Here is a 13,370-nt window from a genome sequence, read left to right as displayed (position 1 = left end):
AATTTTGTCCACCCACATGTTAGTGAATGAATCATTGTTTTTCTTTAGTCATCCCAAATTGACTATAGGCTCCTTGTTGTTGAATACTTTCGGTTCACCCCATACTTGGAGATACCGTGTGACTAAGGATTGTAGCTCTGACTTTGATGTGTCTCAAATTGCAAACTATAAATACATGACTACTACCTTCATACCTTGATACAATTCTACTAATCCACTTGCAATGACCATCCTATTAACATAGCCCAATTGTATTGAAGGTAGCTTATGTTCAAACTATGTAGCTTTGGGATTGAATGTATCACCTGAGGCTCTGGCTTTTGCTCACACCAAGTATTCACCACTCAAGGGTTACTCTGAATTCATAACACCTTCTCTGCAATTCACACTAGTGGATTTATCATTGAATGACATTGACATGGGTGTTTTGATGGCATGAATTTTTTGTGAATTATTCCCTTATCTGTGTTGATGTCATGACTAGGAAACCTTCCTCAGTGGTTTTAGTAATGAAAATCACTGTCTTCATTGTGTTCACATGAAACAGCTTGTAGGTGTACACAGGACTCTGGATGAATCTAAAGATTTTAATCCCAAATCAAAATAGGGATCTCAAGCTCGATATGAGGTTTGATGTGGTTTGAGATTCAATTGGCTCACACCTTTATGCATTTGCATTGCATATATTTCAAAGTCAATATTTTTGTTGAATCAGACATTCAAGTCGTGATCAACTTTCAATTTTTAACATGAGAAATATCTGAGTCTTTCATAGGTGAGATGAATTTAAGAAGAATAACAATCGTAAGGGTTATCCTATGTTTTATTTAAGCCGACGCCATTTTCTCTAAGTGGGCTCTTAACAATTTCCATACAGCTTTATTACTAAGCCCGTGAGCTTTCTTTATCACCACTACTTTCTACTATGCGTTATCAAGTAGTGATTAACCACCACATACATGGCACTCAGGTTTGCAACTTCTAAGTAAGTGTCAGATCTTAAAATCTACATGTGCACTAGTTTCTCATTACTGGTGCTCAGATTTCATTTAGTTAATCAATCATTTTGTAGTGCAATTTATGGTTTCCCTCCATACATCCTATGCATATCACCCAACTGAGAGTGTAATCAAGTCTTCTAATTTTACTCATTGACAATGAGTGACTTTGCACATAGATTTTACCTTTCTGTTGTATATGGTGTCTATTTGCAAATGACTTTGCACATAGATTGACAATGAGTGACTATGCATATCTCCATTGCACATGAATGAGTGTTGGAGTATTGAAGAAACTCAACCATCACAAGCACAGCCAGGCCTATAAAAATATGATTCCATCTTGCATCACTATCACAACATTGATAGCCCATCCAAATTGAAACCTTCACACTGTTAATATTCATATCAAATTCTGAGCATTTGACGATGTGCCACTGTGAACCTTTGAACTCATTGAATTTTCTTTGAAAGAGCCTGTAAGGATTCATAATCAATTGAAATGATGATATTTTATTTTAGCTAAGAATTCACTACAAAATATTGTGCATTAGACTGAAGTAAAGGGGAATTTGGGTTTCTTGTGAGTTCCTGTATTTAGAGTCTTTAAACCTTCTTCGGTGAACAGGGTATAAATATCTACCCCTATGATGGGGACACAACCCAAGCACGGAATGGACACAAAAGAAAAGGGGAAATTATATTAACTGAGAAAATAAGCTAGTACAAATAGTATAGAGAAAATAAACTTCAAAACATGCCCTAAGGGCTTAAAATAGCATAAATCTGGAGATAATTTCTCCTTTCAGTACCTCCTCTCAAACTCCACTTTGAACTGCCTCTTACAATGCCAAAAATCTCCTTAAATAGACCCTAGAGGGTTAAGGACTAGGAGTACATTCTAGAAAGTGCTAGTAGGCACCCACCAACCAAATAGAAGGTTCCGAAAGCTATGGTGGAAGTTACCACAAATCTACAAGAATCCAGAAATGGTAACCAAACTTCTGGGAGGCATAACTTTTGAACTGTAGCTCCGATTGACGAACCGTTTACATTTTTGAAAAGCTCTTGAAGTGCTCTATAGCCCTATGGACAAGATTCACTCGTCCCCCATTTTTTGACCCTTTTTGAGGTCATTTAATGTCCCTAACCTAACTTTTAAGCTTTCTTAGGAGGTCTCTAAAACCCAAAAAATTGTAATAACTTTCAAACCGTGGGGCCTTTTGACCTGATTCTTTTTTTGGAATGCTCTAAATCACAATTACATTCATTTGGCCAATTCAAACCTTCTAGTTTACCAAAATGATGGCCTAATTACATGCTTCTATTTTTTCAAGATTTTCAAACACACTGATAGTGGAACTGTGAGAGTTGGAACCTTTATTTGACCCAAATGGGTATCCAAAAATGAAAACACATGAAACAGAAACTAAGTCTAAGTACATTTTTTTTTGGGTGACACAGGATTGCCCTTATACCTTTGGATGCTCCTACATCAGACACCCAGGGTAGATTGAAAAGTGACCCTGTCACTTTATGAATGGTAGAGGAAATCCCAAATGGGAAACCTCAGCTACTAAAATCCAAGTTGAGTCCTCAATCATTTGTCCTTTCCATTTGACCAAATACTCTTCATACTACATATTTTTGGTACTCCTACCCACACAATGATCTAGAATGTCTTCTATCTCCTCCTTCTTAGAAGTAGGAATTGGACATGGCTCTAACACCTCATCTGCACCATCATCATGATACTCTATTAAATCTGCAATGTTGAAGATGGGAGAAATGTGAATACCATCTGGCAGCTCCACCTCATATGCGTTTCCTGAGTCATGTTTCTTCAAAATTTTGTAGGGGCCAAATTTCTTCATTTTTAGTTTGTTGTAAGTACTGGCTGGAAATATTTCTTTTCGTAAGTGCACCATGACTAGATCCCCTACTTGGAATTCCTTATGTCTTCTCCTTTGATCAGCCCTAGCTTTATACTCTTCATTCATCTTGGTAATGTGTGCCTGAACCTCCTCATGTAGACACTTGATATGTTCAAAAAATTCCTCAGCTTCAGCACTTGTCCTCTCCCCTTGCTCTATCTTCCTCAGCTCTGGTGTAGTCCTTGGGCTACTCCCATATACAATTTGGAATGGTGATTTTCTAGTACTCCTATTTACAGAGTTATTATAAGAAAACTCTTCTTGTGGTAGAATCAAATCCCACCCCTTGGGCTTATCCCCAACTAAACATCTTAGCAAATTGCCCAGACTTCTATTTACCACTTATGTTTGGCCATCAGTTTGTGGGTGATGTGTGGAACTGAATTTTAGGTCTGTTCTCAACTTCTTCCACAATGTCCTCCAGAATACCCCACAAATTTAGTATCTCTATCAGAAACTATACTCCTTGGGAGACCATGTTGTCTCACCACCTCTCTGAAAAACAAGTTTTCAATATGGATAGCATCATGATTTTTGTGGCATGGAATGAAATGTGCCATTTTGGAGAACCTATCAACCACCACGAATATTGAGTCATTACCCCTTTGTGTCCTTGGCAATCCAAGAACAAAATCCATACTTATGTCCTCCTATAGCCTTGATGGAACAGGCAATGGCTGATATAGGCCAGTATTATGACTAAACCCCTTGGCAACTTGACAAACCTAGCAACTTTGTACAAACTTCTTCACATCCTATGAAATTTGAGGCCAAAAATAATGTTCTCTAAGAATGGCAATGGTCTTATCTCAACCAAAATGTTCTAACATCCCTCCACTATGTTTCTTCTTCATCAGATTTTCCCTCATGGAACTTTTTGGAATGCACAATTAACTACCCTTGAACAACATGCCATCCTAAATCAAATAGTCTAACCACTTGGTTCTATCTATAGCAACAGGTTCTTTACAAGCTTTCCATGCTTCAGCAAAATCAGGATCCTTAGGGTACAAATTCTTGAGTTTATCAAACCCAACTACTTCAACTTGCATTACTGTAAGTAACAACTGTCTCCTACTTAGTGCATCTGCAACCCTATTAGATTTTCCACTTCTATGCTTCAACACAAATGTATAGCTCTACAAGAACTCTACCCACTTCATATGCCTCTGATTCAATTTACCTTGGCTATTTAGGTACTGTAATGCCTGATGATCAATATACAAAACAAATTCCTTTGGAAATAAATAATGCCTCCATTTCTTTAAGGCCTGAACTATTGCATAGAACTCTTGATCATAAACAGAATACTTCTTCTTTGCATCATTCAATTTTTCACTAAAATATGCAATAGGCTTACCTTCTTGGCTTAATACAGCCCCAATAGCACTGCCACTAGCATCAAAATCCACCTGGAACACTTTTCTAAAATCTGGAAGTGCTAACACAGGTTGTTCTGTCAACTTCTTCTTCAGCAATTCAAAACTTCTCGTAGCTGTTGTAGTCCATTTGAATTCTTTTCTATCCCCTCTTATTGTATCACTTAGGGGTGCACACATGCCACTAAAATTCTTAATAAACTTCCTGTAAAAACTAACCAGAACATGAAATGATCTTACCTCAGTAGCAGACCTCAGAGTAGGCCATTCCAAGATGGCTTTTACCTTCTTTGGATCCATTTTGAGACCTTCAAGTGATATAACAAACCCCAAATAGACTAACTCCCTTTTTGCAAAGATACACTTCTTTAGATTAATTAACAGTTTCTCTTCCCTTAGCCTTTCAAGGACACTATGAATATGCAGTTAATGTTCTTCCAAAATCTTGCTGAAAATTAAAATATCATCCAAATAGACAATAACAAATTTTCCCAAGAACTTCTTAAGTACCTCATTCATGAGCCACATGAAGGTGCTTGGGGCATTCGTCAATCCAAAGGGCATGACTAACCACTCATAAAGACCCTCCTTTGTCTTGAAGGTTGTTTTCCACTCATCTCCTTCTCAAATTCATATCTGGTGATAACCACTCTTCAGATCTATCTTTGTGAAGTACTGAGCTCCACTCAAGCAGTCCATAAGATCATCCATCCTTGGCAAAGGAAACTGGTACTTGATGGTTATCCTATTTATAGCTCAAGAATCTGTACACATCCTCCACTCTCCATACTTCTTTGGTGCAAGTACTATAGTTACTACACATGGACTCAGGCTCTCTCGAATCAAGCCCTTCCTCAATAGCTCCTGAACCTGTCTATTTAGCTCCTCTATTTTAGTAGGAGTCATCCTGTGAGCAGCCTTGTTAGGCAAACTAGCTCCTGGAATTAGATCTATCTAATGATTGATTTGCCTTATTGGTGGCAATCCATCTGGAACATTATCAGAGATAATATCTCCAAACTCCCCTAGTAAATCTGAAACTTCAATTGGTATTTCACTACTACCTTCTTTATCTTTCCTAGGAATCAAAGCATAGCACATATGCTGATGTTTCATGCCATCTAAAAACTTCCTTCCATCAACAAGACAAATCCTAGTACTGCTACATACCTTTTCATCTTCCTTTTTCATGGGCTTCAATTTGTGGCGAACTCCATCCTTTGTCAGAGAGTATGTGTTTGCATGTCCATCATGTACTGCATGTCTATCAAACTGCCATGGTCTACACAACAATAGATGGCAAACATCCATCGAAATAACATCACAAAGAACTTCATCATTGTAACTCCCAATTTTAAATTTCACTAAACATTGTTCACTTACTAGGACCTTATGATCATCTTTTACCCAACCAATTAGATAGGGCTGGGGATGTTTCTCCCTCTTGAGCTTTAGCTTAGAGACCATCTCTTCTGATACCAAATTATCAGTGCTACCACCATCAATGATCACATCAAAACATTTATCCTCACACTTACATCTGGTACAGAACAAACTCCTTCGTTGTCCTTGTTCAATCTCACCTCTTAGTAGGACTCTTTCATTTACCAAGGTCTCTCCTCTTTCTGCATCCTTTGAATGTGATGATTGTGCATCCTCATCCACATGAGCAACCCTAGCTTGGCCCTCAGTTCTCCTATTTGTCATTCTTTTTCATTGAGGGCATTCAAAGGCATGATGACCTTCTTTATTGCAATGGAAACAGGTACCATAGAAGCCTCCTCTTCCTTGTCCACATCCTCTACCTCTTCCTCTTTGATTTCCAAAGTCTTGATCATGGGAGCAGTTGAAACCCTCATTCCTCTGGTTCCTACTAGTACCCACATCTTCATTTTTCTTTTTGGTTTCATTGCAGCCTCCAGATGATCTATCGCTTCCCCTTCCTCCTTGACTGCGCCCTCTTTGTCTTCCTTCAAACCTTTTATTCAACTTCTCTTCAACACTGGACATTCTTACCAGACTTAATTCCTCCTGGATGCTAGGTCACAACCCACTGATATAATGAGCAACCTTCTCCTTATTTGCTTCTGCATGTCCCGCTCTAATCAAGAGCTGGTAAAATTCCTCTGTATATTATTGGACTGATCTTCCTGCTTGCTTTAACCCATGCATCTTCTTAAACAAATCAAGCTCGTAGTCCACAAGAATGAACTGCTTCTTCAATTTGTCCACCATGCAATCCCATCTCGTGATCTTCTCCTTTCCTCTTCTGTTTCTTTCCAATTGAACCTCTTGCCACTAGATTTTGGCATGGCCTTTCAATTTGGCCTTTGCAAACTTAACCCTATCTGGGTCCCCGATATCATCATACTCAAAGTATTCTTCCAATTCATTGATCCAATCGATCAACTCATCTGGTTTTAGATTTCCTAAAAATACACCCACTTCAATTGTAGGTCTTTTCTCAAACTTAGTAATGGCCCTAAAAAGCCTTTCCTGTACATGATTCAGAACTTTCCCATCAAATTCCTCTTCTGTTCCCATTACTTCTTCTTCATTGTCATCCTCACTATTGTCACCTGCGGCAACATTTGCTCCTCTACAGAGCTCCTCTTGCAATGCCTGTACCTGCCTTTGGAGGGCTCTAACCCCCTCAAGATTAATAGCTCTAGCCCTTCCGCCATGCTCTCTTCATGGAGGCATCTTCTAACTTGAACCCACAACCACATAGTCCTAGTGTAAACTGCCTCACAATCGATGCTCTATCTCCAAACTCAAGAAAACTAGCTCTGATACCACTTGATGGGGACACAACCCAAGCACAGAATGGACACAACAGAAAAGAGGAAATTATATTAACTGAGAAAATAAGCTAGTACAAATAGTACAGAGAAAATAAACTTCAAAACATGCCCTAAGGGATTACAATAGCATAAATCTGGAGATAATTTCTCCTTTTAGTACCTCCTCTCAAACTCCACTCCGAACTGCCTCTTAGAATGCCAAAAATCTCCTTAAATAGACCCTAGAGGGTTAAGGACTAAGAGTACATTCTAGAAAGTGCTAGTAAGCACCCATCGACCAAATAGAAAGTTCTGAAAAATTGCGATGGAAGTTGGCACAAATCTAGAAGAATCCAGAAACGGTAACTAAACTTTTGGGAGGCATAACTTTTGAACTGTAGCTCTGATTGACGAACTGTTTACATTTTTGAAAAGCTCTTGGAGCGCTCTATAGCCCTATGGAGAAGCTTCACTCATCCCCCATTTTTTAACCCTTTTTGAGGTCATTTAATGCCCCTAACCTGACTTTGAAGCATTCTTAGGAGGTCTCCGAAACCCAAAAAATTGCAATAACTTTCAAACTGTGGGGACTTTTGACCTGATTCTTTTTCTGGAATGCTCTAAATCATGATTACACTCATCTAGCCAATTCACACCTTCTAGTTTACCAAAATGATGGCCCAATTACATGCTCCTAATTTTTTGGGATTTTCAAACACACTGATAGTGGAACTGTGAGAGTTGGAACCTTTATTTGACCCAAATGGGTATCCAAAAATGAAAACACGTGAAACAGAAACTAAGTCTAAGTACATTTTTTTTTGGGTGACACAGGATTGCCCTTATACCTCTGGATGCTCCTGCATCACCCTAAATCAAAGTGCTCAATATTTCAACAAAGAAAACTCTTTTTGGTGCAAGCATCATATGATAAATGTTCAAAGTCCAAAAACTTATTGACCCTGAATTTTCAATTGCAAGCTCAAAATCCACATTTTTGAATATTAACTTTTTACCAACTCACACATCATCCTGAACTTGAAATTAAAATGAATGTGATGGTGTTTTATGTAAATCAACTGCATCAATTGAATCAGATGAAACCAATGATATTAGAGTAGAGTCTTTATACTTACCTTTAAACTCAAACTTTGAATTATCAAACCTTTGAACTATCAAATTCATTGAACCCTTCATTTCTGATAACGATTCTCTGAACATGTTTGCTATGTCACTTTAAACTGATGAAACTATAGAGCCATTGAACCAATGAAGTCTGAACCTTTCTAAATTAAAAATCTGTAATTTCGAATTGAGAGTCTAAACTTTGTTTCTATTGAACTTGTGGGATAGCTCAACTGAGCCATTGAACCACTTTGAACTACTTTGAACCAAGGTTCAAAGTGATTTGAAGCTATGAATTAAAAGTTTTAAAACTATGACCACCTTGGGTACTAACAGGGACTCTAACTGCAGGACTAATTTTGATGCAAAATTAGAGAACTCCAGCAATCTCTAGGAAAGAACAGTGCCTTATCCATTGGGAAAATAGAATCAACAAGAGAAGATCGGGAGCTTCTTGTAGAGAGGGTGGAGGGGAGTAGGGAAAAACCAGCAAACAAAACTAACAACCAACACTTAAACTACTAGCAAGCACGAGGCTTGCACATTATTCAGACTACACTACGCACAACAAAAACTTATCTACAATATTCACAAAGGTAGGAAAAGAACCTACCATAATGATCAGAAGAAATAAGAAGTGAATCCATTTACTGATTGAGAGAAATAGGAGCCTTTTCGAAACAGCAAAGTGTACCTCAATGGAATAGCTCCAAACCCTTGTTCGATGATGACTCCTTCAATGCCAAGCTTCAAACTGATAGCATGCATGCATCTGCTAATCCAATATTCTTTTTCAAACACCCACAACTTGTCATAGCACCCTTCTTCACTTAAGAATTGATTTCTCACATGGGTATGATTTGATTCTACCTCAAGCTGAAAAACATGAAATAAACAAGCCTCATCCAAAGATGATGTGCGATCCTAAGAAATATTGTCATGCAAATTCAACTCCTATGCATGGTCATGATTAGTTTGTAGCCATGATTATGCCTTCTTTAGCATAGGCTCAGCCCTCAGATATATATCTCCTTCACCTCTTTCAAGGAACCAGCTGTCAACACATATCTCAACATTTTTCTTACAATCCAAATCAACAACGTTATGCATAGATGGATGAAAAGAAAAGTTTCCAATAGATGCTTCATCCTTAATCTAATTTGAACAAATATTTGTTTCATCATCAAAGAAATCATCCAGCTTGAGTGATGATAGGAATGTGTCTGTGATTTCCTCTTCCTCATAGATGAGGTTTTCACATGATGTTTCAACAAAGTTTTTAACTAGTTGGGGACTAACCCCAACCTTTCCTTCTTCCATCAGAATTTTAGAATTTTTTAATATGGAAGAATTGGACAAGTTTTCATTATTTAATTGTGAAACTTGAGGCTGGAAAAGAGAATTTTCTTTAATAGCAGTATTCTCATCAAACCCCATTGGCATGAAAAGTGGATTAAGGTCACTCTAGAATATTTTACTCTCTTGATCTTCAGATTTTTCTTCACCTTTTGGATCATTGGTGCTAGGATTCTCATTTTCAGCTTAAGTATTCTCGTTCGCCCATCTTACTTCATCATGGTAAAATGAATTTTCAGAGTAAGATAAATTCTTATCAGCATATGTCACCTTACTATCAGCACAAATTCCCAAAGGAGAATATGATATGGCTTCATTATCATATATGACAGATTCTTTAACTTGTTGACTACAATTTTCAAAATGTAAAGAATCATCAATATTCATTCTTTCAGTGTGACTAAACTCCTGAATGCCATTCTGAAAATATTTATCATCTGGACCATTTGAAACTAGATAATGTTTCGTACCTGTGGATTTGGGAGATCTAGTCTCTGGGCTAAAGAAAGATTGCAGTGAATCCTCGTTACCTGAATTTACAAGCCTTTTAGCATTGCTTTGTTCCTCCTCATCATTTTCAAAATGGACGCAGTAGAATCCTAACATCTTGGGAGTAGGATTGTCTTCTTTTAGAATGTGCTTCTTTTTTGTAGCCTTTTCATCAAGGCATTGTCACTGTCCACAATGGTATTCTTTCGTTAGGGGAGTCCTTATAGATTTCATACCACTAAGAATTAAAGCATCATCTAATCTGGTTGCTTCTTTCTGCAAATTTACTAGATTTTGCATTCCAAAGAATTGTAACCAAAACTTGACTTCAACATCCATAGCATCAATAAAGAAGCATACCTAATTTATTTCATTTGGTTGGTTAGCTAGAGGAATTTTACCAACAGTCTAATTAAACCTATCAATGAACTCCCTTACAGATTCATCATCTTTCATCTGAATTTGAAGAAGGTTCACCAATAATTGATGGGAATTAATTGTGGGCTGAAATCTTTCTAGAAATCTCTACTTAAGATCATCCCAAGTTGTAATACATCCATCTTGCAAATGCTGAAACCATTCCACTACTTTTCCCATGAGGCTTTAAACAAATAACCTGATGAATACATCTTCATCCTGCACACCAAGAATCTCGCATGCAACAATAACCGCTTTGATGTGATCTGTCGGATCTTGTGCTTTGTCTCCATCAAACTTGGGAAGATATTCCCATGACATTTTAGGTAAGGCTGAATAACAGGCCAGGGAAAATGGTCCAATCTGAGCCCCCCATGGCTGTATTACAATTGCTGCCATAACACACATTGGAATTCCAACAACAAAGATTCAACAGGTTCAAAATATAGAGTCGCCAATCTCTTGCACATAGAGATAATCAAAAAATTGAGGAAGTCATTGTTAGGCACTTAAATCTTCACTTCTTCCCTAGCAGAGTCACAAAAAATCTATTAGTGAACAGATTGTCCTTCGAGAAAATGTATGCAATTCTGACCCCGAATGCCCAAATGAAAGGACAAACTAGCACCAACAGTTGGACAGGTTATCACTGGGTTGATAACCTTGCTCTGAATTTTATCAAGTACATCTCCCCGTATGAAATATTCAATGAATTAAATCTTTTGCACTTTTACTTGAAAGTAGGAAAGGGTCTCTCACAGATTCTTAGATCGTGAGGTATAGATTATTTCTAATAACCAAAAGACATTTAACTAATCTATAGGAATGGATAACACCGTGAATTTGCAGAAAGGATAGTAACCAAATATATTGAACTGATGAACCAGGATTCACAAAGTAATACTGATTAGTCATGCCTGAACACAAAGTGTCTAAACTATAATTCAAGATAATACATATACAGATATTAAAATTTTGTATGCACAAAGTCATGCAAAAACTAAAATACCCATATCATATCTACCAATTATTGTCATTACAATATCTACCTATCTAAAACTCTAACTATTCTACCCTCCCCTTTGTAGCAGCATAAAATCTCCTGTAAGGGAAAAGAAAAACTCTCAGCCCCAAACTCTCCTATACTGCAGCACCAAAGTCTCCCCTACAAAAAAGAAGTGGAACCCTTTTTTGATTGATGCTTTCACCATTTATAGAATTTGGTTGTAAACTGTTCAGTTTCTATAACTAATTCTTGGAAATCTTTTTCGCTTCCCTCTTTCTTTTCCCTTACCCTTTCATACGTGCATAAGGTTTAATTTATAATAAAACACTTTATTACAAATCCCTTTAGCATCGTATTGGATTATGATAGACCACACTTTTCTTGAGAAAAATTGATCTAATTTTGTCCAGCCACATGTTAGTGAATGAATCATTGTTTTTCTTTAGTCATCCCAAATTGACTGTAGGCTCCTTGCTGCCAGATACTTTTGGTTCACCCTGTACTTGGAGATACCATGTGACCAAGGATTGTAGCTTTGGCTTTGATGTGTCTTGAATTGCAAACTGTAAATACATGACTACTGCCTTCATACCTTGATACAATTCTGCTAATCCACTTGCAATGACCATCCTGTTAACATAGCCCAATTGTATTGAAGGTAGTTTATGTTAAAACTATGTAGCTTTGGGATTGAATGCATCACCTGAGGCTCTGGCTTTTGTTCACACCAAGTATTCACCACTCGGGGGTTACTCTAAATTCATAACACCTTCTCTACAATTCACATTGGTGGATTTATCATTAAATGATGTTGACATGGGTGTTTTGATGGCATGAATTTGTTGTGAATTATTCCCTTATCTGTGTGGATGTCGTGACTAGGAAACCTTCCTCATTGGTTTTAGTGATGAAAATCATTGTCTTCATTGTGTTCACATGAAATAGCTTGTACATGTACACGGGACTCTATATGAATATAAAGATTTTAATCCTGAATCAAAATAGGGATCTCAAGCTTGATATGAGGCTTGATGTGGTCCGAGATTCAATTGGCTCGTAGCTTTATGCATTTGCATTACATATATTTCAAAGTCAATATTTTTGTTGAATCATACATTCAAGCCATGATCAACTTGCAATTTTTAACATGAGAAATATCTGAGTCTTTCACAGGCGAGATGAATTCAAGAAGAATAACAATCATAAGGGTTATCCTATGTTTTATTTAAGCCGACCCCATTTTCCCTAAGTGGGCTCTTAACATTTTCCATATAGCTTTATTACTAAGCCTGTGAGCTTTCTTTATCACCGCTGCTTTCTACTATGCATTATCAAGCAGTGATTAACCACCACATACATGGCACTCGGGTTTGCAACTTCTAAGTAAGTGTTGGATCTTAAAATCTACATGTGCACTAGTTTCTCACTACTGGTGCTCAGATTTCCTTTAGTTAATCAATCATTTCATAGTGCAATTTATGGTTTCCCTCCATACATCCTATGCATATCACCCAACTAAGAGTGTAATCAAGTCTTCTAATTTTACTCATTGACAATGAGTGACGTTGCACATAGATTTTACCTTTTTGCTATATATGGTGTCTGTTTGCAAATGGCTTGGTATTTATCTCCATTGCACATGAACGTGTGTTGGAGTATTGAAGAAACTCAACCATCACAAGCAAGACTAGGCCTATAAAAATATGATTCCATCTTGTATCACTGTTGCAACATTGATAGCCCATGCAAATTGAAACCTTCACACTGTTAATATTCATATCAAATTCTAAGCATTTGATGATGTGCCACTGTGAACCTTTAAACTCATCGAATTTTCTTTGAAAGAGCTTGCAAGGATTCATAATCAATTGAAATGATGATAT

General features: G+C 37.3%; 1 pseudogene; it reads right to left on the bottom strand.

Annotated features, from left to right (window-relative positions):
- Positions 1-8,315, bottom strand: part of LOC149540783 (COP9 signalosome complex subunit 1 pseudogene) — a 110,449-nt pseudogene extending 102,134 nt beyond the window's left edge.
- Positions 8,316-13,370: the final 5,055 nt, after the last annotated feature.

This window comes from Cupressus sempervirens, chromosome 9 (assembly GCF_028749045.1).
Source record: "Cupressus sempervirens isolate cs-2001-9-10 chromosome 9, ASM2874904v1, whole genome shotgun sequence".
In the NCBI taxonomy this organism is placed as follows: Eukaryota; Viridiplantae; Streptophyta; class Pinopsida; order Cupressales; family Cupressaceae; genus Cupressus; species Cupressus sempervirens.
This window is presented reverse-complemented; position numbering and strand designations above follow the sequence as displayed.